This window comes from Protopterus annectens, chromosome 17.part0 (assembly GCF_019279795.1).
Source record: "Protopterus annectens isolate FY-2018-M chromosome 17.part0, PAN1.0, whole genome shotgun sequence".
Lineage (NCBI taxonomy): Eukaryota > Metazoa > Chordata > Ceratodontiformes > Protopteridae > Protopterus > Protopterus annectens.
Genome location: NC_056751.1, coordinates 128,609,618 through 128,634,950, shown reverse-complemented (window position 1 = coordinate 128,634,950; position 25,333 = coordinate 128,609,618). Strand labels below are relative to the sequence as shown.

At 41.2% G+C, this 25,333-nt stretch overlaps 1 protein-coding gene across 1 annotated transcript in view; it reads left to right on the top strand.

Annotated features, from left to right (window-relative positions):
* The window catches only part of YTHDC2 (YTH domain containing 2), a 1,963,388-nt gene that overhangs the window by 883,882 nt on the left and 1,054,173 nt on the right, over positions 1-25,333 (top strand). The gene's annotated exons all lie outside the window — the stretch shown is intronic.

Here is a 25,333-nt window from a genome sequence, read left to right as displayed (position 1 = left end):
TGCTCCTAGAAGCATCGTTTGTTTCTACCATACCTGTCTACTTTTGTTTCTGTCATGATGTAAAAGTCAAGTTTTTTTATGTTTAGATTATGTATGTGAGTAGAATATCTGTAATCAGATCTATTGATTTATTTCTCACACCTTCTGTTAAATATTGCCCCTTATCTTGCACTTCTTTCTTGGTGATATGGTTCGTTGGTCAGTGCCAAGTTTGTCTGAGGAACCTCCTCTCCAGTTCTGGAGAGGACCATCTCAAAAGCTTCAAATGTCAAAGTCGAGATCAAGTCTAAAAAAGATCTCCAAGGACCCAAAGACGTAAGGAAAAAACATCTCTGGTTTACTCTCATTGTCATTTCTTTCCTGCGGTCTTGAGAGTTGTGTCATACCTGTTGTTATGGAGGAGACATTTTTTGCAATGTTGTTGAAGATATTGGCAAAGTTCTTCAAAAGTTTCTGGAAGATTTTTCTTGCATCATTATGGCAACTTTTCATTTGTTGATTTGTAGGATGTCTCCAGGTACTGTTTGGCCCAGCAAATTTTAAGTTTTAATTCGTACACCTAAAGACCGCATCTTATCCTGCCCCCAAATATATGGGTATTGCCAAACCAATTCATGTCCGGGAGCATATTTTAATTGCTGTAACCTTTGATCTGATGTCATTTTCATTGGTTCCTCATCCTGTGGGTTTTGGATCCAACCTGGCTTCTTTACAAATGTTGGATCCAAAGCTTGAGCTACTCCTGTCTATCCCATAATGCCTCATTCTCCCTGATTACCTTACATCTTGTTTGTCGCTTATAAGACGAGCATTGAGGTTGCATTGTTCTTGAGCTCCTTCAAAGTTTTTGTCATAAAAAAAGTAAGTTGACCTCAAGCTGTGCTTTTTGTTTCATTGGTTCCTGTTATCATTTCCTCCCTTTTTTCATCTTAACTAAATTAAAAATAATAATATTTAGGTATTAGATAAGCTGTAGTCTGTCTTTTCCTGCACATTCTGCCATATGGTCCTTTCCCTTTCTTATTGACTAGCTTCTCGTTGCTGTTTTTTTTTTTGTGGTTTATCTTAGTTGAAAAGTCAAATAGACCTTTGGGCTTTAAGACGTGCGCTTCCTGCGGACACAAGATTCCCTTAATCTGATGTACACAGGGAGTGTGTTTACTGTCTAGGCCCATTGCATCTAGACATTTCTTGTGCAGTCTGTGAAAGTTTTAATCCATGTGCACTGGTGGATCATAGGAACAAGCTTGTCCTAAAGGGGTTGCTTCATAATTGTGCTTCTGTGCCTTCTACTTCAGGGCTCAAATCCCTGTCAAAAAACATAAGGAGACCAGGGAGCACAGTGTGCTTTCTCCTGAGAGACCCTCCTCCAAGCCACCAAAAAGGCTCCAGAAACCTCAGATTTGATATATGTGGATCTGACACTGGTCGCTCCCTCCTTGACTCGCTGTGGTTCTCTAGTCGGTTCAGAACTGGCTACTTTGGCACAGAGATCTCCTGTTATGGAGGCCTCTCCTAAAATGGTGTCCAGACTGCCTTCAGTGTCCACGTCTGTCAGGTTTTCCCGGAGCTTGACCGAGCATAAAGTGGATAGATTGAGGAAATTACTTAAGACACAGATCCAGGTGGGGGTTTTGCCAGCTCCTTCCCTTTCCCGATCTGTTAGCAGACATTCTCCCTTCCACCCCATAGGTCCTTTTCCGATCCCACCACCTGCTTCTGAGTTGTCTGATCCTATGCCCCGGAGAACCGAGATGTCGGATCCAATAATAGTCATTGCTTCTAGTCCGACTGCCTCCCTGATGTGCTGGGCCACAACAGTGTTGGGACCCAGCGCATCTTGTAGGCGAAGCTTAGACGTAGAGGGCTTAATTCCAATCAGAAGTTTTCAGAGCTTTCACTTTCCCTCAGAGCCTCGGCATTTGACAGCTTGGTTCCGACTCACCCTTCAGAGCGGAGGATTGCAGGAACTCCGTAGAAGTCTGCTCCAACAGCGTCTGCTCCGGATGAACTACTGTCAGTTCCTCATAGTCCATCTGTTTTCGAGGTGGTGGAGAAATGGTTCTTTCCCACCCTGGGAGACTCCCGATTCTCCCTTCGTCAGATCCGATCACCATGTCGAGATCTGTGACTGAGACCTCTTGTCTACCACTGGGACAGATGGTTCCAGTAAGTCTTCAGTCCCTTCTAACTGTGGAACCCCTGACTTCTTATGATACCTCCCTGGAACTCCCCACCGAGGAAGTACATGCGAAGATGTGTCGAAGGAGAAAGTTGGATTACCCACAGGAATCGGTCACCACTGATACTGACTCGAGGAGATATTGTCAGGTGGAAATCTGAGAGACTCCTCCTCATGATGTCTCCTTCGCAGACGTACTAGAGATCCTCCTTCAGAAAGGTGGATGGTCCTCCAAATGCCCCAACCTGGAGGAGATGGTATTTTTGGAGGCTTTTGATGCTGGCTCATATACTTCATCGGTATCCCCCCTGCGGATCCACTGATTGAATTGATATCTACCAGAGCATTGAAGGAACTGGGCACTTGAGCCCATACCCAAATGGGTGGGTAAGATACTCATTTCCCCCAGAGATAAGTTACACTGGATGAAAGGGGTCCTGGTAGATGCCTTAGTTGTTTAGGCAGCCACCAAAAAGGAGCTGGGTCATGAAAGCTCCACTCTCCATCCCCCTAATAGGGTGTCTAGGGCTGTGGAGAGATCTGGAAAGAGGGTTTATGGTTCAACTGCATGTGCTTTGTGAGCGCTAAAATACTTATCCCAATTCACCGGGCTACAGAGGGACTTAAACAAGGAAGTCTCTAGTTCGTTCCCCGAGTCCATGTGTGATGAGAAACAGAAGACCTTTTCCTCCAGAATGGCCACTCTCCAGTCAATATCCGACTCGTTCAAGAGTTTGATTTCTCATGCTGCAGAGGGCAACTCAAGGGCTGTCACTTCTGGCTTTGCTATTAGGTGCCATGCCTGGATGTGGTTAAGTGACTTTACAGAGCCGTTCAAGGCATCATTTGTCAAAGCATCATTTGATGCTTCATTCTTCTTTGGCCTTACAGTCAGAGACACACTCTTCCATAGTGAAATATATGGAAAGACCTTGTCTGCTGTCGGGATTTGTTCTTCCACACCACAAAGATCCTTCTGTAGGAATCCGTGTGATGGGAAAACAATTGTGGTTCAAGGAGTCTTAAGGTCCTTTTCAGGAAGCTCATTGAAACTTTTCCCTCAGAGACAGATGGGGAAACTGTTATGGTAGTAGACGCTGGCCCCAGGGCAGAGGGAGCCCATGAAATCCGGGGTCTCGAGATTCATTTTCAGACAAACCCTTCTAGCACCCCTGAAGGGTTGCCCGACTGCCCTGCTCTGGAGGCAATTGGGGGGTACCTGTCCTTGCATCCAGAATCCTGGATAGCCATCACAAATGACCGATGGGTGCAAAGGGTTGTATCCAAGAGGATACTCCATTCCCTTTTTAAATCTCCCCAAGACAAGGCCTTACCTCCCCAATGTACCACCCAATCAGAGGGAGGTATCACCTATAGAAATTGCAATGCTGCTCCAAAAAAGTGTCATCCAGGAGGTCCCTCCCGACCAAGTAAGATCGGGCATTTTACACAAGGTTCTTTTTAGTTCCAAAGAATACAGGGACCTAATGCCGATCTTGGATCTAACATTTCTGAACAACTCTGTAAGGAACTTGAAATTCAGGATGGTCACAATGCAGTACATTTTACCTTTTCTGAAGATGGACGACTGGATGTGCTTGATAGAGCTGAAGGATGCGTACTACCACATCAAAATGGACAGGCTCTCCAGATGGTATGTTCACTTCAGGCTGGGAACCAGTCACTTTGAACTCCAAGTACTCCTATTTGGTCTCACCATAGCTCCCAGGGTGTTCAGTTGCATGGCAGTAGTTGCATCTCATCTTAGACTGCATGCATTTCTTTACATGCAAAAATATGCGTTACTACCCATCCAACTGATTGACTTTATTGGAGCAGGTTTGGACTCAACCAAGACTATGGCTTATTTGCCATTATGCAACGACCCCTCATTAATATTCCAAAACGTGCGCGCTGATTGGTCAGTGTGCACGTTGTAAATCAGACGTATACTAGTGGAAAAAGGTCCGGTCACCCAGACTTTTTCCATTAGTATAAGTCTTTTTTTACAGCAACGGAGAACGCAAGATCTCCGTTGCTTTTTACACACTGTCTCACTATGTTAAAGGAGTTTAACATAGTGAGACAGCTTTAAAAAAATTAATGGAGATCTTCCTTTCTCCGTTGCTTTTTTTTAAAGCTGTCTCGCTATGTTAAATGGGTTTAACATAGCGAGACAGCTTTAAAAAAAGCAACGGAGATTCTCTGTTGATTTTTTTTTAAGCTGTCTTGCTATGTTAAACTCCTTTAACATAGCGAGACACTTTGTAAAAAGCAACAGAGATCTTGCTTTCTCCGTTGCTTCCACCCACAGCTTTGATGTACTGCGTAAGCATACGCATGCGCAGTATATCAGAACTGCTGCAGAATACCAGACAGCTGCGGAAGGGCAGCAAGGAGTCATTATACAATGCCATTATTTATGAAAAGTAAGTTTTTTTTTTCTTAAATAATGCCATTTTATAATAGCAATAACCCACTTCTGGGTGTGGGTAATGCTAGGTTTACCCACGGTTGTCTTTGTTTGGCCACTCGGGCTTCGCCCTTGTGACCAAACCACACCAACCATGGGTAAATCCAGCGTTAACCACACCCAGGCGTGGGTTATTGCTATATTAGACAGTGTCGACCTTAAAGCTACATATCTCGCAGAGTCCAGCAATTCTGGACCCTCCAACAAAACTGGTGGTCAGGGAGTTAGGCTCGATGCTGCCAAGATAACCCTATTACCTACAGCACGCTTGCAGATGCAAATCCTACAGTGGACGCCATCAGTCCAATGGTCTTTACATCATCATCCCCTGAATCAACCAATCAAGATTTCACATGTATGCAAAGATTCTCTCTGTTGGTGGCTTCATTCCCCTGAGGTCAACCAGTGATCCTCCTTTGCCCCCCCCCCCCCCACCGAGCACCGCGCTGACCATGGACGTCTCCCAGATGGGAGGGGAGGGCATTTTCTGAGATAGATGGTCCAAGGCACATGGATTTCTGAGGAGACCAATTTGCATATCAACATCCTGGAGATGGGAGTGGTCTTTCTAGCATTGCAAGCACTACACAGTTTTCTCCCTCTAGGGACTATTGCGATCCAGATGGACAGTATGCCCATAGTGTAGTACATCAACAAGCAGGGAGGAGCCAGATCTTGCCTATTGTCATGAAACAGTGAAAGTGTGGCAGTGGGCGATATCTACCAACCACTTTCTAACTGCATCACAGATTCCGGGAGAGTACAGCATTCAAAGCAGACAGGCTCAGCAGAGTTTTACTGATGCCTCAATAGTGGTCTCTAAATCCGTCACTGGCAAACCTGATCTTCCTCAAATGGGGTCAAACATGCTGCGATCTTTTTGCACCCCTATCAGCCACAAATGCATTAGGTTCTTTGCCTTGATCTCCCCTCAGGGACAGTCACCAAGAGATGCTGTAGTCCATGCTTGGCCCCCTGGTCTACTTTGTGCATTTCCTCCAGTGCCTCTAATTCCCACAGTAGCAGATGGAGAGGTCAGTGCAGCAGGTATCATGTTTGCTATGCATTTCCATGCTTGACTGACAGCATCTCTGCGTCTTTGTGGACAACTTCAGGGCATCCTTTATAAACACTTCTTATAGTGGATCCCTCACTGTTTGGATATCAGGTTAGGAAAAGGCTTGTGAAAAGCAAACAGCAGGAAGGAAGAATGTTCTTGCTGTTGCAGTCCACTTTAAGACTCCTCCGTAGTTCTTTTGTAGGAGCCAGAGGGGTGCCATACCACTGTGGTTTAGTATGTCCCAGCAAATTCCCTTTGATTCCTTTTTGGACAGGGGCATCCATGGCAAAGGGGGCCCTTTGAATGGATGCTGTCCTAGAGGATCTACAGAATCAGGGCTGCAGGGGTCTTCCTTATGGAAAACTGCCCCAGAGGACTTGTCCGACTGCTCAACTCTGGAAGCATTTGAGAGTTGACAGTTTCTTCTCCTGGAAACATGGTTGGCCATTGCACAAGACAGCTGGATGAAGAGCATAATTTCCTGAGGCAACGCTTCTCACAGGTATCCAAACAGTCCCCCCTACTACTCCCCGACATGTCACCCTGATGAGAGTAGCAATGCAGGTGATTTCCCAGCTTCTTCGAAAAGTGCTGAGAGATCCTACCTGATCAGAGAGGAGTTGGTGTCTTTTCCAGATTCTTTTTAGTTTCTAAGATGTGAAATGTCCTTTTGTCCAATTTAAGTGGCCTAAACCATTTTGTAAAAAAGGACAATGTTCCAGATAATTACAGTGCAAGCAGTCCTTCTATGGAAGGAGATTGGATGTATTCAGCAGACTTTTAGAATGCTTACCCACATGATATGATTGCAGTGCTGTCCAGAAGGTATTTTTGCTTCTGGCACAGAGGCAGTCATTACCATTTCTGAATATTGACATTCATTCTCACCACAGCCCCCTCAAGGTGTACACCAACTTCATGTCAGTAGTAACAGTTCATCTCAGACTAAAAGTGATCCTTTTGATGGTCTTCATTAAGATCACTTCTGCCATAGCCTTAGCTTTATGGGTTTTATCCTGCTAATGATATTTAACAGTTTAGTCAGCTCAACTAACAGTTCGGGTGTCAAGCCCTTTAGTTGAGAGCTTTCCTGCCTCCATAGAGCACTCTTTGAGGATTGACTGTCAGGTAACACTTTCTTAAGCTGGGCAGATAAGTTCCCTTTGGGGGCAAAATTCCACTGTTACTTTTTATTATCGAAATTGTACTTTCTTAACTTTAAAAATGTAATTTCACAGAAAGTGTGTTTAACTGTCACGTGACTTTTAATTACTGATAAATGGGAACATGACTTTTGTGGGAGAAAAAAGTTTAATTTAAAACTATTATTCTGAAGTAAAAAGTTGATTTGATGCTGTCATTCATTCAGTCCTCAGCTTTTGGGTTTGGATCTGATCCTTGCATCAAACTCAGCTGCTTCTTCCAGCTCATGGAACACTGAAACTCTCGATCTCCTCTTTGTAGCCATAATACTCTAGTCACTTAACATACCTCAGATCTTGTTTGCTGTCTAAGCATTAGGACGTGGTCATGGTTTACTCTTGAGTGAAAATATTATTTTCAGTGAGTGAATGTTAAATTTTAAAAATTTACTGTAATCTTGCATTATCCTCCAGTTACATAATCTCTCATCATCTTTTGTTATTTTTATAGTTCTCCCTTTTTTTCTGTGTAAAAAAACTCCTATATACTCATAGGTAGGTACTAGGCTATTGGCCCTAGAGCCTATATAAGCCTAGCCAAATGTACCCTGGTTTTCGCCACCCAAGAAAATTATTTTCCTGTGCCACTGTCGAGCACAGCCACAGAGGTGATCCCCGGGGTGAATTTCCTATCTCCCATCCAATCATCAATATTTTTCTTGAAGAGTGCTAATGAGGAGCTTTGTTTGATATAGATAGGTAGTTTGTTCCAGAGTATGGGAAGTCTCTGGGACAGGAATCTATCCCTCCAGCATGTTCTGTTTATTGTGGTGACGAGGTTTAGGTCCCTCATGTTTTGAGTATCCTTTAAATACAATTGTTGGTATTTCTTTGATAATTAATAGTATTTTTATTACTATCATTGTTGTTTTTTTTTTTCTTTTTTTCCCCCCCATTACTTTGCTTTATAATTATGACAGCGAAAGCTTCTGGTTTCAAAAAGTGCATAGCCAATGGTCATAAGATTCCTATCTCAGTTGCTCATTCAAAATTAGTCTACTGTTTAAGCCCGGCTCATCTTAATTTGGATTGTGACATTTGTATGGGCTTCAATCCGAGAGTTCTGATTTACAGAACAAATTGATTTTATGAAGTGTGCTACCCTCTGCTCCAACAACCTCCTGGAATCAAACCCTCAAAAAAGCGGATAAGAAAGGAAGTTCTCTTGGTAGGCAATCAAGAAAACAAACCCAGAATCAGACTACTACTTCAGCTCTGGTATCTAAAACTCCCAGTAAAATGGCTAAAGACTTGTATCCGACCACTTCGGATTCGAAATCTTGATTGGAGAAATCCCTTCAGATCCAATCACAACTAATACCGGATCCTGCCTCTCTTTGGTTCTCTTACCCTTTTATGGAACGGTCACCGAGACTACATTCTAGACCATCTTCTTCATCCAAGAGTCTGACTGAAGCCGATGTGGACAGGATGATGATGAAATTCCTCTCAATGCAGATTCAAATGGGAGTTCTGGCTGCAAAGATCCAGAGTTGTCTGCCTCAGATCAGAAGATGCTGGTATCTATGACTCAGGGGGCATCTCTGAGTGGGCTGGTGTCAAGCACTTTGTTCCCAGAGACTGTCGGAACCATAGCATTAGTGCCAGATCCAGGGTGTTCGCATTAACTCTGAAGCTGTTGGAGCTATCTCTGTCCCTAGGAGCTTTGGCACTGGATTGTTCGGCTCCAACTCCCTCCTTGAGTAGTCTTCCTTCAGGGCAGAGGGAGCCTACAGTCCATAAGCATGCCTTATTTGATCCATTGGTTTCCTTTTCTTTGAGGCATTCTGCATTTGAGGTAGTGGAGAGAGCTTTCTCTGTTCCAAGAGTTTGGACTTCTCTTCCCTCTTCAGCTCCAACTACCCAACTGCATTTGACTCTGCATCTAGAGCTAAACTCAATCGTGCCACTGCGACAGTCAGCCCAAACCAGTCTACAGAACACCCAGTGGGGTATAATAATCTTCTCTGGCACTTCTCCGGAGCATTCCACTGAATTAGTTTTCTGGAAAAGGAAGTATAAAAGGAGGCATTTGGATTTCTCCGCAGTAGTCTGTCACAGAAGATACAGACTTTGATGAGGGAGAAGGGTCCCCAAGATCACCACCTGATGCCATTTCATTTGGAGACATTCAAGAACTCCTACAGCAAAGGGGTGGTTGGTCCCTCGACAACACTTCCCAAGAGAAGTTGGTATTTTTGGAGGCTTTTGTAACTGATTTATATATCTCCTAGGTGACTCCACTCACTGATGAGCTCATTCATTTTGGTGTGTTGACTGGTGTGGAAGGAGCCTGATAGCATCAGACCTATCCCTAAGAGTCCATATACGATCCTGGCAACACTGAAGGACAGAGCATATTGGAGAAAAGGGAGTACCAGTTGATGTTATGGTTATAGGGGCAGCCATGAAGAAGGAACTAGCAGATCATAGTTCCTCTGTCCACACTGTAACAGGGAGTCTAGGGTGCTTGACAGATTTGGGAAGTGTGTCTATGCTTCAATGACTTTTGCCCTCTGGTTGGTAAATTGCTCGACACACTTCATGAGACTTCAGAGCGATTTGATTAGGAACTTGCTAAATCCCTCACTGTGACTGTATCCTTAGAGACAGAGAAGACTATTGCCTCGCAGTTCGCTACCCTTCAATCCATTTTAAAGTTGTCCATGAGGCTTATCTCCCCTGCAGCTGAAGGTACCTCACAGGTGGTGAGTTCAGGCATTTCTATCAGAAGACATGCCTGGATGTGTTTGTGTAACTTTGCAGAACCCTTCAAATTTCCTTTGTCAATGCTTCTTTTGATGGAAGTTCCTTATTTAGGAATAAGTACTTATTCCTCATAGTAAAAAAACATACACGCTCTACTTGTGAGCAGGGAGGAAACACCCTGTCTGTTGTGGGCATACATTTTTCAACCCCTCAATGGACCTTCTCTAGGAACCAATGAGGCATAAGGAAAATGTGGTTCAAAAAATCTCAGGGTCCCTTCCAAGATCCAAGTGAAGGCAGTTCTCCTAGGGGTGGGGGCAGACTCTAATGGAAGACACTGTCCCAGTGGCAGAGGTGGCCTATATAAGCAGGGATCCATTGATACCTTCTGTGACAGGTCCTGTCAGCACTCATGAAAGGAAGCCCTACTTTCCATCCCTGGAGGCAGTTGGGGTTTGATTATCCCTGTGCCACAGAGTCTGGCAAGAGATTACAAAAGATCCATGGGTGCATGGGATAATACCCAGAATTTGTATAATACCCTTTTCCCATCCACCCCGCTAGTAATAAACAAACTTCCTGATGTTCCCCCCAATTAGAGGGAAGCAGCAGCAATAAAAATAAACAAGCTGCTAGAAAAGAGTCATCCAAGAGGTTACCCCAGACTAGAGAGAGTCATGAACCTATTCAGGATTCTTTTTACTGCCAAAGAAAACAGGGGACTGAAGCCCAACTTTGGATCTTAGCAATCTAAATCAATCTGTTCAGTACGAAAATTTCTGGCTGGTCACAATTCAGTCCATTCTGCCTTTTCTGCACAAAGATGATTGGATGTGCTGGATAGATCTTCTGAATGCATGCTATCAACTAAAGATGAATAGACTGTCTGGGAGGTATCTATGCTTCTGGTTCGGAGTCTGTCATTATCAATTCATTGCTCTGTTCTTTGGTCTCACCACAACCCCCAGGGTGCTTACCAAGTGTATGACAGCAGTAGCAGCTCACTTGAGACTGCAGGGATTCCAGATGTTTCCATATTTCGACAACTGGCTCATAACCGCTTTGACAAGGCATCATCTGATTTAAGCTTGAGACTGCATACTCAAGTTATGGTCTTTTCTGGAGATTTCAGTAACAAAAAAAATCTCATCTCAAACGAACACAGGTATTGAATTCATTGGTGCCTAACTCAGTACAGTCACTCAAGCTGCTTCTCTCCATCTGTTCAGAGTTCAGTATGTTCAATTGCATGTCAGAAAGATAATTCAAAATTCATCTTTTGCAACTCGACAGATAATCCAAGCTTTGAGGTCCATTTCAGCAGCAGTCATTTTAGTATTATTGGCAAGGTACCATATGAGAATTCTTCAGTGGACACTCACAACTCAGTGGTCCATTCTTCATCAACCATTATCCAGTTTGATCAAAATAACACAAGCTTGCAAAAATTGCCTTCCGTGTTGCGTATGCTCCAGTCAAGTGCAAGAAGGTTGTCCTTTGTTCTCACCCAACCCAAAGCCATAGTGACCACAACCCCCCCTCCCCCGATTGGGTGAGGGGGGCACTTCTTGGGACAGTCCAAGGCACATGGTCTTACAAAGAAGCCAACATGCATGTCGATGTCCTTGAAATGAGAGCTTTCCTCCTAGCATTGCAGGCCTTTCAAGACACTTTCCCTACTGGGACTATTGAGATTTAGATGGGCAATATGTCGATGATCTGGTACATCAACAAACAAGGCGGAGCCAAATCTTATCCCCTTTGTTTAGAAGTTTTGACAGTATAGCAATGAGCAATCTCATCCAGTTGCTTTCTAATAAGAAAACACATTCTGGGAAAATCTAACATGATTGCAGACAGGTTATGCAGGTCTATTCTAATGCGTCATGGGTGGTCCTTCAATATGAAGGTTGTGGAAAGGATTTTCTATTGATGGGTACAACCTTGCTGTGACTTCTTTGCATCTGCCCTCATCAACAAATGCAGCAGGTTCTGTTCCCCAATTCCCCCGATGGGCAAGTCAGTGAGGGATGGCTCTACTTTGTTTGACCCCCCCCCCAGTCTCCTTTACGCCTACCCCTCATTATCCCTAATCACCAAATTTCTTCAGAAAGCATTTCATTTGAAAAGCACATTTATCCTTGCTGCCCCTTTCTGGCATCATTAGATTTATTTTTCTTTCTTTGGCCTCATCTTCGTCCTCCCTGGATCCTGGTTCCAGCTCCAGACCTACTATCTCATCCGATAGACATGACCTTTCTGGACATCCCAGACCTAAAATTGACTATATGGTTTCTCCATTTCTGTTGGTCATTAGACAGCCCAGGCTGTCCCCCCCCCCCCCCCCCCCGCCAGTCCACCACATTCTTTTATCATCCCACAAAGCTTCCAAGAGGAAACTTTACAGAAATAAATGGAATAGATTTGTCATTAGGGTACAGCAAAAATATTTTGATCCTTTCTCAGCAGCGATTCTTAAGGGTCTTGAAATTTTATCTAGAATTTTAAATGAATGTGGTAGCTCTTCTACTGTAAAAGTACAATTAGTTGCCATTTCCAGTTTTCAGAAAGGAGTAAACTCAACTTTAATGTCCTGCAAACTTGCAAAGCCTTTCTTGGTTTGAACTTTCCTACTTAGACCTCTATTAAAAGATCCCGCTCCTACTTGGGATTTTAACACTGTTTTGCAAACTTAAAACACAACCTCCGTTTGGACCATTGGCTAAGTGTGATTGAAAATTCTAAACCTGGAAAACTTATATTTTTGGTGGTCAATTTCTCTGCCAGAAGAGTTTCTGAATTTCAGCCCTTGTCATCTGAACCACCTCATTTGATTTTTCGTAAGGATAGAGTATCCTTATGAACCACTGCTTCCTTTCTTCCTACAGTGGTGTCAAAATCCAGTATTAATCATGTTCCAGTCTTCTTTCCAAATTGCTCAAATAAAGAAGTATATGTTACACCTTTTGGATGTTCACAAGCAATTACAGTTTTATCTACATAGAACTAGGAAATGGTTAACTGATTGTATTACCTTTGTTTATGAAAAATTTAGTTTCTTTACCAAATCACCAAAAGGACATTCCACCACATCTATGGCAACTTAATTAGCCTTTTTATCTAGATCTTCATTGGATGATATTTGTCCAGCTGCATCTTGGGCTAATCCTCATACCTTTATTGTTCATTACAGATTGGATCTGCTCTCTAGGGGAAGAGCAGCCTTTGGCTAAGTGGTGCTCAGGAATGTCCTTCCTTAAGAGTTCTCCCAGGATTTAGATAGCTGGGGACTCCGTCCCAACAGTTGAATGAAGGAAAATGACATTGTCAGATAAAGTTGTGTACTCACCATAATGCTCCAAGTATGTTGTCCATTTTCATTCTTCCTCAACTCCTTCCCACAGCCCCCTCCTTGTTTGACTCTTGGAAGTATTGAAAGCTGATGGGTGAACATTCCTTTGTCTAAGTCTCAGATTATTTTTATTATTTTCTTCTGCTCTGCAGATATAAGGAGCAGCAAACAAGATCTATGGTTTGTTATGTGACTATGGCATTATGGGTAAAAGGGGAAGCTTAAAAGTTTGTGTTCCACAAGCTGGAAAAAGCAGCTGAGTCAGATCCGTGGACAACACAGATGAAAAAGTTATGGTGAGTACATAACTTCTTTTTTATCTCATGTTTGGGGACTGGGGTAAGTGTTTAAAGTGCTTTTTACTCTTGTTTGGGGGGTTACTTTGCTGACTAGCACATCTAGGTTTCCTAGTGAATCAAGACATCTTTTTTTTTTAGCTTAACCGTGGAACACCTTGGTTCTTTATTCTTTCAGTCTGTAATACACAGGTAACACACTCTCCTTTTGTGCAGAAGCCTGTGGGTTGTATTCTCACAGGAGGGAGCTGAATTGCTGACACTGCAGTGCAACATAAGGTGGGTGCTACACTCCTGAATGTGCCATTCTTTTGATGAGCCATTAAACCAAGGCCCTATCTTGGTGAGCTGGTGGTAGCTCAGGTAGATATAAAAGGTCCCACTGCATCTATTAAAAAGAGTATGGATGCTTTGTTAATTAACATTTACATTCATTTTACATCATATAAAAAATTTAACCAGTTATTAACTCACATTTTTTAATTTACATTCTTAAAATTTTTTGCAACTGATCAACACAAAAGGGCAAGTTATGAAGACAAAAGAACTTAACTGGACAGTTCTATTTTTAAATTATTTTTTTATATAATTACCTTCTATCCTTTAACCATTCTTCCACAACCATCTTAATGCATTATCTTCTTGCATTTTCTTATGTAACAAATTCTCACATTTTTCCATAGCACCCATATTGTTACACGCAGTACTTTATCCCATTTATCTCTGTCACATTTCTTTACATTATCATCTTTTTCATATAATATATTCATATTTATACATTTAAACCTTTCCCATCCATATTAATTTTTAAACCTTCCACAAAATTCTTTCTTCTTCTTCTAACCCCCTTTCCAAAAAAAAAAAAATATTGTTTCTTATTGACTGTAGTCAACACACAGTCTTGTTTGTCACCTTCTATTTCATATTCCCTTTTCACTGGTAACTCATCTAATAAAATTATCCACAAAAAATCATCTTCATAAAAAAAATCATTCTTTTTCTTCTATCTTTTATTGCTTTTTTCCCCATCTTCTCTTCATTCTTTCCATGGATACACCAAACAGTATTTTTCTAACATCATATTATACTGCTCTTTTCTTTTCCCATTGATTTCACTTACTTTTAACTTTGATGATGGCATTTTTGTCATATTCTTTTTTTTTTTCTATTCTGTCCTTTTTTTTTTCTTTTCCACTTTTTCTTCCCATACATTGTCATATATTTTTGTCTTTCTTTTACTTTTTGTATTACCCAGAATTATCCCTCTTCTCACTAGGTTCAACCTTGATCCCCAGATGAAGCTAAAAAAAAATCTGTTAACACTTTTCCCATTTGAGTGAGAAACATATATCCACCCTAAGTATATTTTTACTAATACTTACGTATTCAGCATGCGTTTATATCACGTTATCGAAAGATGAAAATAGCGTACACTATTTCATCGAACCTAAAATATCTAAACCACATAATATCGAATATTCAGAACAGCAAATTTTTTCCTTGGGGAAAAAATTTGCTATTCCGAAACACACACAACACAAGCACACCTAAAAAACATCAATCCACACACACACTTATAAACCTACAACTAACCCTACACTTAACTATACATACACTACTATCTATCCACTTACTTTAACCCAAACCCTAACCGTAAGGTCTGTCACTATCGCACACTCACGTAACCTACGCCCTAACCCTAACTCACCTAACCCGCGCCCTAATCCTAACAACCACACAATCGCACACTTACCTGAACCCGACCCGTAAATTTCCACCACAGTTCTGAAAATAGCGAAGCCACAGAACCGGCCAACCAAATTCTTTCCCTAGGAAAGAATTTGGTGTTATTTAGCTTTGCTATTTTTAGAGTTCGCTCAAAATAGGTCGATATTAGAACTTTTGAAGTTTTAAAACTTCGATGTTCTGATATAGACCCTTCAGCATACATGTCTTTTTCCGAAAGACAAGTAAAAACTTTTCCACCAAGATAACTATTTTTTTATTTGTTCTAGTATCTCTCTCCATTCATGTATTACACTTTTGGCACTCACCAAATGTAAATCCCAAGACCTTTACTTCTGTTTCTTGCAAAATACATTCCATTTATTTTTTATCTCACCAAATCCCTTACACTTCATTTTTTTAACTGCAGGCCAGCTTTTTGTAACAGCATTTCGATCTTTATTACAACTTCACTTATCCACCCTTGTTTTTAGAACTAAATCCTCTGCAATATGCCTTGCATATTGGTATTGTAGCATTTTCTTCCATCTCACATCTTGCCTTTGTCATTTCATGCACACATTCCTTACTAATACAAATAAGCATGTACTCGTATTGTGTCCCTGTTTTACTCCTGTCTTAATTATTTTTCCTATCCATCCTTATATATTAACTTGCACCCCTGAATTTTCATAATATTTCTGCATTACATTCATATTTGCTCTCTTCTGCCATATGTCTCTAAAATCTGCTATATTGCTTTATGGTTCACTTTATCAAATACTTTAGCCAAGTCACATCCTGTCAGTCTTGATGCTTTTTTTTTTCTTTCAGTATCATCTCTCCTTCTGCTTTCACTATTACATTTCATTCACTTGTCTTCCTTTTATACCATAAATCCCTTCTCCTTCTAAATCTTCCAATACTTTTTACATCTTTTTTATAATATTTTCATAAATGTTTTATAGTCAGCATTCTTTAGTGCTATGGGTCACATTTTTTTATATCTTTTCTTTCATCCTTTTTTCATGTACATTTTATCATTCCTCCATGTTTTCTTCTATTATATCTTCTTTCTTCCATTCATTTAATATTAAAAAAAAAACTTCTCTTTCATGTTTATTAGTTTCCTTATAATGCCCATAATTTATACCATCTAATCCTGGTGCTGATTCATTTTTACTTTTATATCACCTTCTGGATTTCTTCTATTATATCATTTTCTTAAAATCCTTACTTTATTTTTTCACTTTCCATTCTTATTGCCTATATGTTTCTTCTTTTTCATACATTTTCTCTACAAAACTTTCTAGCACTTCCATAATATCTTCTTGTTCATATTTTATATTTCCTTTGCCGTGTATGATAACCTCCCTCTTTCCTTCTCTCATTTTACTTCTTTTCCTAAGTATAGGGAAATCTTTCTTTCCTTTCAGAAGAGAAAGTTGCATATGTAACATAATTTTTACTTTTTCCTCTATTTTCATAAATCTGTTTCTATTTCCCTTATTTTGTCTCTTCCTTTTTCTTTCACATGATTTCATAACTTTTTCATCTCATTTCTTTTTAAATCTTCTTTCCACATCTAAATATATTTTTATACTTTTGTGTATATACTACCCACCACTGTGTCCAGTTTTTATAAAATGGTCTCATTGTCATATAAGCTCTCCATAATATTTTTCTTTGTCATTTCTTTCTTTTTAAACTCTGCAACTAATCTTTTTTCCTCCTTCATTCTCGCTCTCTTCCCCTATTCTAGCCCATACTGCTCTATGATCTAAAATCTCTGCCATCTGTACCCTCCTGTTATTTCTTTCAAATCTTTAGGATATATTATATAATCATTTTAAGTCTTAAAAATCCCTCTTTTATATGCCCATTCCCTATTCTTTTCTACTTTAAAATCTCCAAATGTTATTAAATTCCTTAAAATTTTGATATCCTGTGATATTTTTCCCTTTTCTTTCCTCGGGTTGTTAGTTAAAATCTCTTAACATCATCACTGGCTTATTTAGTAACATATTTTTTTTTTCGAACAGCTGTTGTCGCTTTATCATATTAGTATATGCATAAATTATTACAAATTTAATACATTTTTGTCTCATTCTAATGTTGTATATCACCTTCTTTCCCTGGTACTCGTTTGTTATATCTAAAGTTCTTATTTCTTCATTTTTATAAGAATTACCATTCCAGAATGTATAAATTCCATCCAACCAAACCGTCCCCCCCAATGCTGCATACTGCCTGTATTCTTTTCTTTTTTTCCCTTTGTACACCTGGTATCTAGTAAGCCAAAAACGTTCATTTTTATTTTGTACACCATACTGTCACTACCAAACCTCTTGTATGATTTCTTAGACTATTCACATGTAATGTTTATATAATCCTTTTCCTTATCTGGAAGCATTTTACTTCCAAATCTTATTTTTCTTTTCCTTCTAAGTCTTCGACCAACTGATTTTTCACGGACTTGTTCTTGTTTTTTTTTCACATGTTCCAGTGTCTCTCCATATGTTCTTCGTGTTTCACTGTTGCAGTCATTACATTTGGGTAATCTGCTGGCAGGTTGCCCTCAGTCGGCCTGAATTCCAAAGTCTTGGGTCCTGCGTCAGTTGCTGTCTCCTCTTCCATGACGTCAGGTCGTCAGGGGTATAAAACATGCAGCCGACGCCATTTTCTTTAGTCTTTCTTGCCACGCGGTGCCTGAAGCAGAAGCATTTCGCAAGTGCCGGTCGGACGACTACTGAAATATTCGAGTTTGATTTTCAGAACCGAAGTCTTTATTAAAGCTAAGTACCCCATTGGGGAAACTTTTTTCTTGCTTTTTACCGATGTCAGAAAAAGTTAATAATTGTATTACTTGTGGGAAGCAAATACCTCATAAGGATTTCCATGTATACTGTATTCCTTGCCTAGGCCCTGATCACAACGTGCCTGGCTGTCGGTTTTGTGCTAGATTTAACCAACACACTATTAAGCGTCGCTATATTTTTGCCTCTAAGTATTTTGGAAACAGATTTATCTACCCAGAAATGTCGTTGGATAGCAATCTGACTACAGGAGTACATAAAAACACAAAGAAAAGGACAGAGGAAGGCAGGAAGCTTCTCCTAAGCCAGTCGATGGCTTGCAGGTATTCAGTGAGGTGCTTTCGCAGCCACTGATACCCGCTACCTTCGAGTCGCAGGCCTCTACCAACACCCATGCGGGGGCCGGCATGCCACAAGATACTCAAGGTATTGGACCGATGGATGTATCTCCCTCGGATGGGTCCGGAGCTGCTGAGCAGGCACCGGCTTCTGAGGGTGTCTTCACATCTCAATATTTTTATATCAAACCGAAAGCTGCAAAACCAAAGGCAAAGACACCTTCTAAAACTAAAAAAAATGCCTGAGCCACGTGCACAGGCCTCTATGCCTAAAAAACAGATGATCAAAATGGCTGAAGACCTTATTACCTTGATCAGGGATACCCATCCCCCTCCAGATAAGAGGCCTAGGCAAGACACTGACTATGAATCTTCAGATCAGATTTCTATTACTTCTGATTCCTCTTCTGGTCAGGAATTATCTTTACCTCCCTATGAGGATTCTGATGCTGAGGAGTCTATTCCATGAGCATCTCCTCCTGAGGATTATTCATTAGGAGAAACCTTGCATACTTTGAGGGAGCATTTCCACTGGGAGAGTCAAGACTTCTCAGAATCAAAAAAGAGGCTCAGGGATTTCATCCTTCTCCCTCAGCACAAGCCTTTAGTCATTCCTCCTGTTTTAGACATTGTGGATGATGCGTTTTCAGAGTCAAGCCTGACCCCTGACTCCTTACCTCTGGCGCCCAGTAAGCCTGACAGGTATTTCAGGGTCCCTGACTCATAAATTTTTATTTAGAAACCCTGATGCTGATTCTGAAACTATTTCACAGGTACAAAGGGAGTTAAGGCCTCAACAGCAAAAAAAAACCTACCCTCTCCGACAGAGATTCAAGGGCACTGGACAGATTGGGAAAAAAAGGTTTATACATCTGCAACTTTGGCAATCAGGGCCTTAAACTGTCAATTTCATATGCTTAAGTACCCACAACATGTTATGGGATTGTTGAAACAGAAAATGATGTTGATTTCAGAATGTGCAGAAAATAAGGAATTGCAGGAGTTATTGCATGCAGCTGAACAAGTTAGAAAGCATACTTTGCAATGTGGTTTTGATTCTTTAGAGGCCTCCTTCAGGGCCGCAGTTACTGTATCTGTATCTGTGATTAGGAGGCATGCCTGGTTAAAGGAACAAAATTTGCCTGATCATGTTAAAATTAAATTGCTAGATGCACCTTTACAGCATGATTCTCTGTTTAGTACTAAGGCAGAAGAGGTTTTAAAGAAAATGGAAGACAAAGCTAAGTCTGTGCAAACTGTGAAAGATTTCTTGCAAGTACAGCCACCTAGATTCAGTAGACACTGGCCTACAAAAAATTAGTCCTTTCCTGTGTCAGACAGAGCTCAAAGGGACAAATCCAGACACCCTAGGGGTTCCAGGTACCAGGCTCAAGACTCATACAGGCCAAAGCAATGGGGCGCATCCACCTCCAAATCTGGAGGAAATAAAGCGCAAACCTACAGAAAGCAATCCCAGTGACTTCCATCTGCCTTCACCAAGCACTTGTCTTTTGGCAGCACCCATAGGGGGAAAAATAGCACTTTTTGCTCAAAATTGGCAGTTAATAACCCAGGACAAGTGGGTACTAAACATCGTATCACAGGGATACAGATTCCATTTCCACACTCTGCCAATGACAAATGGTTGGCCAGATCTGCCAAAAAATCAATGGGCAGAGAGGCACATAAACAAATTACTTCCCTCATGGATATGGGGGCCATTCAGACAGTACCAGAACAGGAAAAAGGACAAGTTTTTTTACTCAAGACTGTTCTTGGTACCCAGAAAGGACAAGGCCTGGCGGTCAATACTGGATTTATCAATTTTGAACACATACCTGGACATTCCAAAATTCAAAATACTCACTTTGCAACAGCTTCTGCCCATGCTGGGCAAGAATGCTTGGCTAGTGACTTTAGACCTAAAAGAGGCATACCTACATGTCCCAATAAGTCATGCAGAAGATACCTCTGATTCAAGGCTGGCTTAATGCATTACCAATTCTCTGCACTGCCCTTTGGCTTATTTACTGCGCCCAGGGTCTTTACAAAGTGCCTGGCACCAGTAACTGCATACTGCAGACAAAGAGGAATACAGATATATCCTTACTTGGACGACTGCCTCATTCAAGCAGAGAACAAGGACATTCTACTACAGCATCTGGTGTTTGTAAAGAGATTACTACCATGCCTAGGGTACACAGTCAATGAACAGAAATCAAAACTAGTACCCTCTCAAGAGATAATATTCCTGGGTGCAAGCTTAAATACAACTGCCCAGATGGCTTATCTCACGCCAAACAAACAAAAGCAGCTGACTACCTACTTCAAACTGTTGGCAACAAAGGCCCAGTTATCTACAAGACAAATTCTGTAGGCTCTGGGCTTCATGGAATCCTGCATCCTACTAATTCCATATGCAAGACTGCATATGAGGAAACTACAATGATACCTAAAAAATTTATGAAGTCAACATTCACACAGTCTGGAAACATTGATTCCTCTCATCCCCTGCCTGCATCAGGAATTTCTATGGTGGCGAAGGCCTGTCACCAAAATATGGGATGGCCCTTCACTCTACCCCCTGCCAACCAAACCTTAACAACAGACGCATCAGATTATGCCTGGGTGGCCCACATGGCAGGAAGATGCATTCAGGGCATATGGACACCAAATCAAATGAATCTACATGTCAACCAGAAAGAGATGCTAGCTGTTCAAAATGCCCTAACAGCCTTCAAGGATTTGCTTCATCCAAGGCAACTACTGATAAGGACGGACAACACCACAATCCTGTGGTATAAAAACAAGCAAGGGGGCGCACACTCATACCCCCTTTGCAGATTAGCCATGGCACTGTGGGACACAGCTTTGACCTACAGAATAAATCTTCAAGCTCAATTCCTGCCAGGAAAACAAAACACTCTGGCAGACGATCTAAGCAGAAACCTTATGGATCCTCACGAGTGGAAACTAAATCCACAAGTCTTTGGCATGATAGCAAAGAAATGGGGGAGCCCAGACATAGACCTATTTGCCTCTCCTCAAAATTATCAACTGAGAAGATTCTGCACAAGGACTTATCACAGACAAGCATGGAAAGTGGACGCCCTATCCTTCAATTGGAAAAACCTATCCTTTTATGCCTTTCCACCTCTGCCAAGGTCCTCCTAAAAGTCAGACAAGAGAAGCCAAAGATGATATTAATTGCCCTGGACTGACCCCGCCAATTATGGTACCCAATCCTAAGGAACTTATCTTAATACCCAGCTTAGACCTTGCCTCAAAAACCACAACTACTGTCCCAGCAAAACAATCAGATCATGTACAACTACAGACTGAACCTGGCGGCATGGTTAATCATGCAGACAACACCTGTCAGTAAAGCTGTGATGGATGTCATTTTGGAAGCCAGAAGGCCTAATACTAGAAAATCTTATGCTGACAAATGGAAGAGATTCTTGGAGTCAAGCACATGGTACTGATACAGCAGAACAGCATATTCCACAAATATTAAAATACTTAACTTAGTTGCTTGACAAGGGCCTATCTTTTTCATCAGTCAAAATCCATGCCTCTGCTATTTTGGCTCATTACAATACAGAGCCACCAATGTTTTCTCATCCTTTACTAAAGCAGTATCTTAGAGGAGCCAAAAATTTAAGGCCTCCTAGAAGATCACCATTACCTGCATGGGACCTCAATTATGTGTTGGAAAAGCTCAACCTGCCTCCATTTGAACCAGCTGCTACCGCTGATAAAGTTCTTGTCATGGAAGACGGCTCTGCTACTAGCAATTACTTCAAGAAGAAGAGTTTCAGAGCTACAGGCCCTCATGGCTGTGGAGCCTTTTCATATTTTACCCAGATAGGGTGTCTCTGAGGACAAATCCTACCTTTACGCCTAAGGTCGTTTCCAGTGTGGCTCCTAACCAAACAATTAGTCTGCCAACCTTTTATCCAAATCCGCAGAACAAAGGGGAGAGAATTCTGCATTCCTTGGACGTACAAAGACAGCTAAGATTCTACTTGAGCAGGACTAAAGCTCTAAGAAAAACTGAGCAATTACTAGTGTCATATGCTGCAGGATCAGTAGGAAAGCCTATTTCAAAGCGGACAATTTCAAAATGGATAAGCCATTGCATCAGTTTCTGCTACTTACACCATGGCAAACCTGTGCCCAAGGGCATTAGGTCTCACTCCACCAGGGCTGCAGCTACTTCAGCATCCTTTCTCAGAGGAGTACCAACGAAGGACATTCTAGAGGCTGCTACTTGGAGTTCTGTTCACACCTTCATAAAGCATTACCATTTGCCTCTACTCTAAGTCCAGGGCAGGCTTTGCCACTGCAGTGCTGCAGGGCCTTATAGCCTCACCGAATGCTGTCTAGCTCCAGCCTCCCAACCATAGCTTTGGGATTCTACCCAAGTGTAATGACTACAACAGTGAAACACAAATAACATAATACAGTTGTGTACACTTACCATAAATTTAGATGTTCGAGTGTATTCACTGTTGCAGTCCAGGTTACCCTCCCGCCACCCCACTGTCATTCTACAGTTTATCTTTCCTTCTCTATCTTCTACATCCTATGTGGTGTGTTTGCTTGCAGATGAAGGTAAAGTTTATATTGAAGCATGTATTTATATGTGTGTGTGTGTGTATATATATATATATATATATATATATATATATATATATATATAAATAAATATCTAGAATATTGTTACCTTTTTGGGGGCACCTGACATCGGGGGCAAGAAAAACTAAAGAAAATGGTGTCGGCTGCATGTTTTATACCCCTGACAACCTGACGTCATAGAAGAGGAGACAGCAACCGACGCAGGACCCAAGACTTTGGATTTCAGGCCGACTGAGGGAAACCTGCCAGCAGATTACCCAAATGTAATGACTGCAACAGTGAATACACTCGAACACCTACATTTATGGTAAGTGTATACAACTGTACTTTTCCTTGCATTTTCTAAAATTGCAAACCTGTTCTCTTACTGTGTATTGATAATGTCACTTTTAACTTTCATTTCTTCTCTAAGAACCTCTTCATTGCCCCCCTCCCCCATACCACTTTCTGTTTCACCATCTTCTGTAATAACAGTTTCTATTTTCCTTTTTATAGGTTCATAAGATTTTAGGTAAGTACTAGGCTAGCTGCTGTTGGGGACCATTTTAATCCTAGCCAGTTTCCCTTTCTGTGCTTGCCTTATCTGTCCCATGGTAGATAATTATATCTTATCACTAATGAAAATAACTGGAATCTTAACATAGATAATTTGAGGGGACCCATGCATGAGAAGACTTTGTTCTTCTTTTCTTTCCTTTTCTAACATTGGACAGTAAAACCAGAAATGTCAAATTTTTTTTACTTTTTTTCCAAAACAGCTTACAGCTTTTCCTGCATGTCCCCTCTCTCTGCTTTGACCCCACCTTTGTTTGTTGCAGTCTTGCATGAAATGATTTTCATCCCCACACAAATAACATGCTTTGGGTTGACCCCAGTACCTAACAAATCCTATCTTACTATTCACATTTATTCTGTTTGAAATATTTTGAATTTTCTTATCCTTGACATCCATTGTTGCCCACACTTCCCACCCTCAAGTCCACACAGACATTTGTTTTAATTTCATGTATTTTACTACACAGTGAAAGAAAAACGGTTTTAACTCCTGTTAATCCATTTCTTAAGTTCTAAACTGCATATTATTTTTCCTTTTAGTTGTAGTCCCAAGCTCTGAAATCAGTCTTTCCATGGTGCGACTTTACTACTTTTTTCAGTCTTAGCCATATATATTTTTCCCCCAACAATTTAAAGATATCAAGTGTCGCTTCACAAACATTTTCAGCTCCCAAATGAATTAATGCTCATGTTAAATCCTAGTGGCAAAGTAATAGTATCCAGATTGTCATGCCTGTTAATACTGCTATCACTTTTACTTTTTATTTTTATCATAGGTTTTCTTCCTTGTGGCTGTTGAGAAACTGAAACCTTTTGTCTCCTCTCCGTTCTTTTTGCCATTCTTCCTTGATGCTTTTGCATAACAACTTCTTTCCTGTAAAAAAAAAAAAAAAAAAAACTGAGGAGTAAATCCTGAAAGCTGACTACTCCACCAGCTGAGAATTGCCTCCATTGTTTTCCTCTCACCAACAGTTTTGTGTTTCCAGTCTCACCGTTTCTTCTTCTTACTGTAACGCACTCTCCACCATGTCATTCCAGCTTCTCCTTCCTGTGGCTGTGCTGGTTCATCAAATTTGTCAGCACTTTTAGCTTCAGTCTTCCATTTTCCAGCTCGTTAGCATTTGTTTCATTTCCTTGTCCTAAGGTTGCCACCTTTCATCGTGGCTAAAACCGGAGTAAAGCCACACCCCTCGCATCATCAATACATTTTGTGATGTCGCCACACGGCGAGGAAAGCCCTCTTTTTATGTTCCTGCTGCCTGCTTTTGGCTGATTTACTATGCTTTTCTGTATATAAAAAAAAAAAAAAAAAAAAAAGCATAGTAAATCAGCCGATTTACAAACTCCAATAGCCTGTTTCCTTTTTGAAACAGAATGCCGGAGTTTGCGCAGTATTCTCTGGACTACCGGAGAATCAGTTTGATTTCCGGATGGTCCGGAAAATAAAACAGGGGTGGCAACCCTACCTTCTCCTTCTTTCAGTAAGTTTTCCCCTACCCCTCTCTACAGTTCTGCTGTACTCTCCTTGATTGTGGGATTGACAGAACTTCAGTAGCAGCCCTCCAGTGTCATTGAGCAGCCCCACAGAGTTCGGGGACGTTCCTTGATATCCCAGCCAAATTTTTCTTGTAAGTACCACCTCAGGTCTCCTCTGAAGAGAGACTGCTAGTCTAGTGGGACTAACCTGGTCAACAAAAGATAATTAAATAAAAAAATATATCTGTAAATAAGAAATAAACAGGCAACATTTGCTACCAGAACAGGCTGCTAAAGTGCCTCAGCCGCAGATGTGTGACACTGCTGCAGACATTACTGGTTTCTCAGACCATTCATGTTTTTCTTTGACATCTTCTGGTGTAGTCCCTACAGCCACCGTGGACAGGGGGTTGGACACATCCTCTTTGCCTGTTAGTTTGCCTTTGTCAGGCAACAGAGGGCCACTCTTGTCAGCCCTGGGAAGAGGTGCGGGGAATTCACCTTTGCC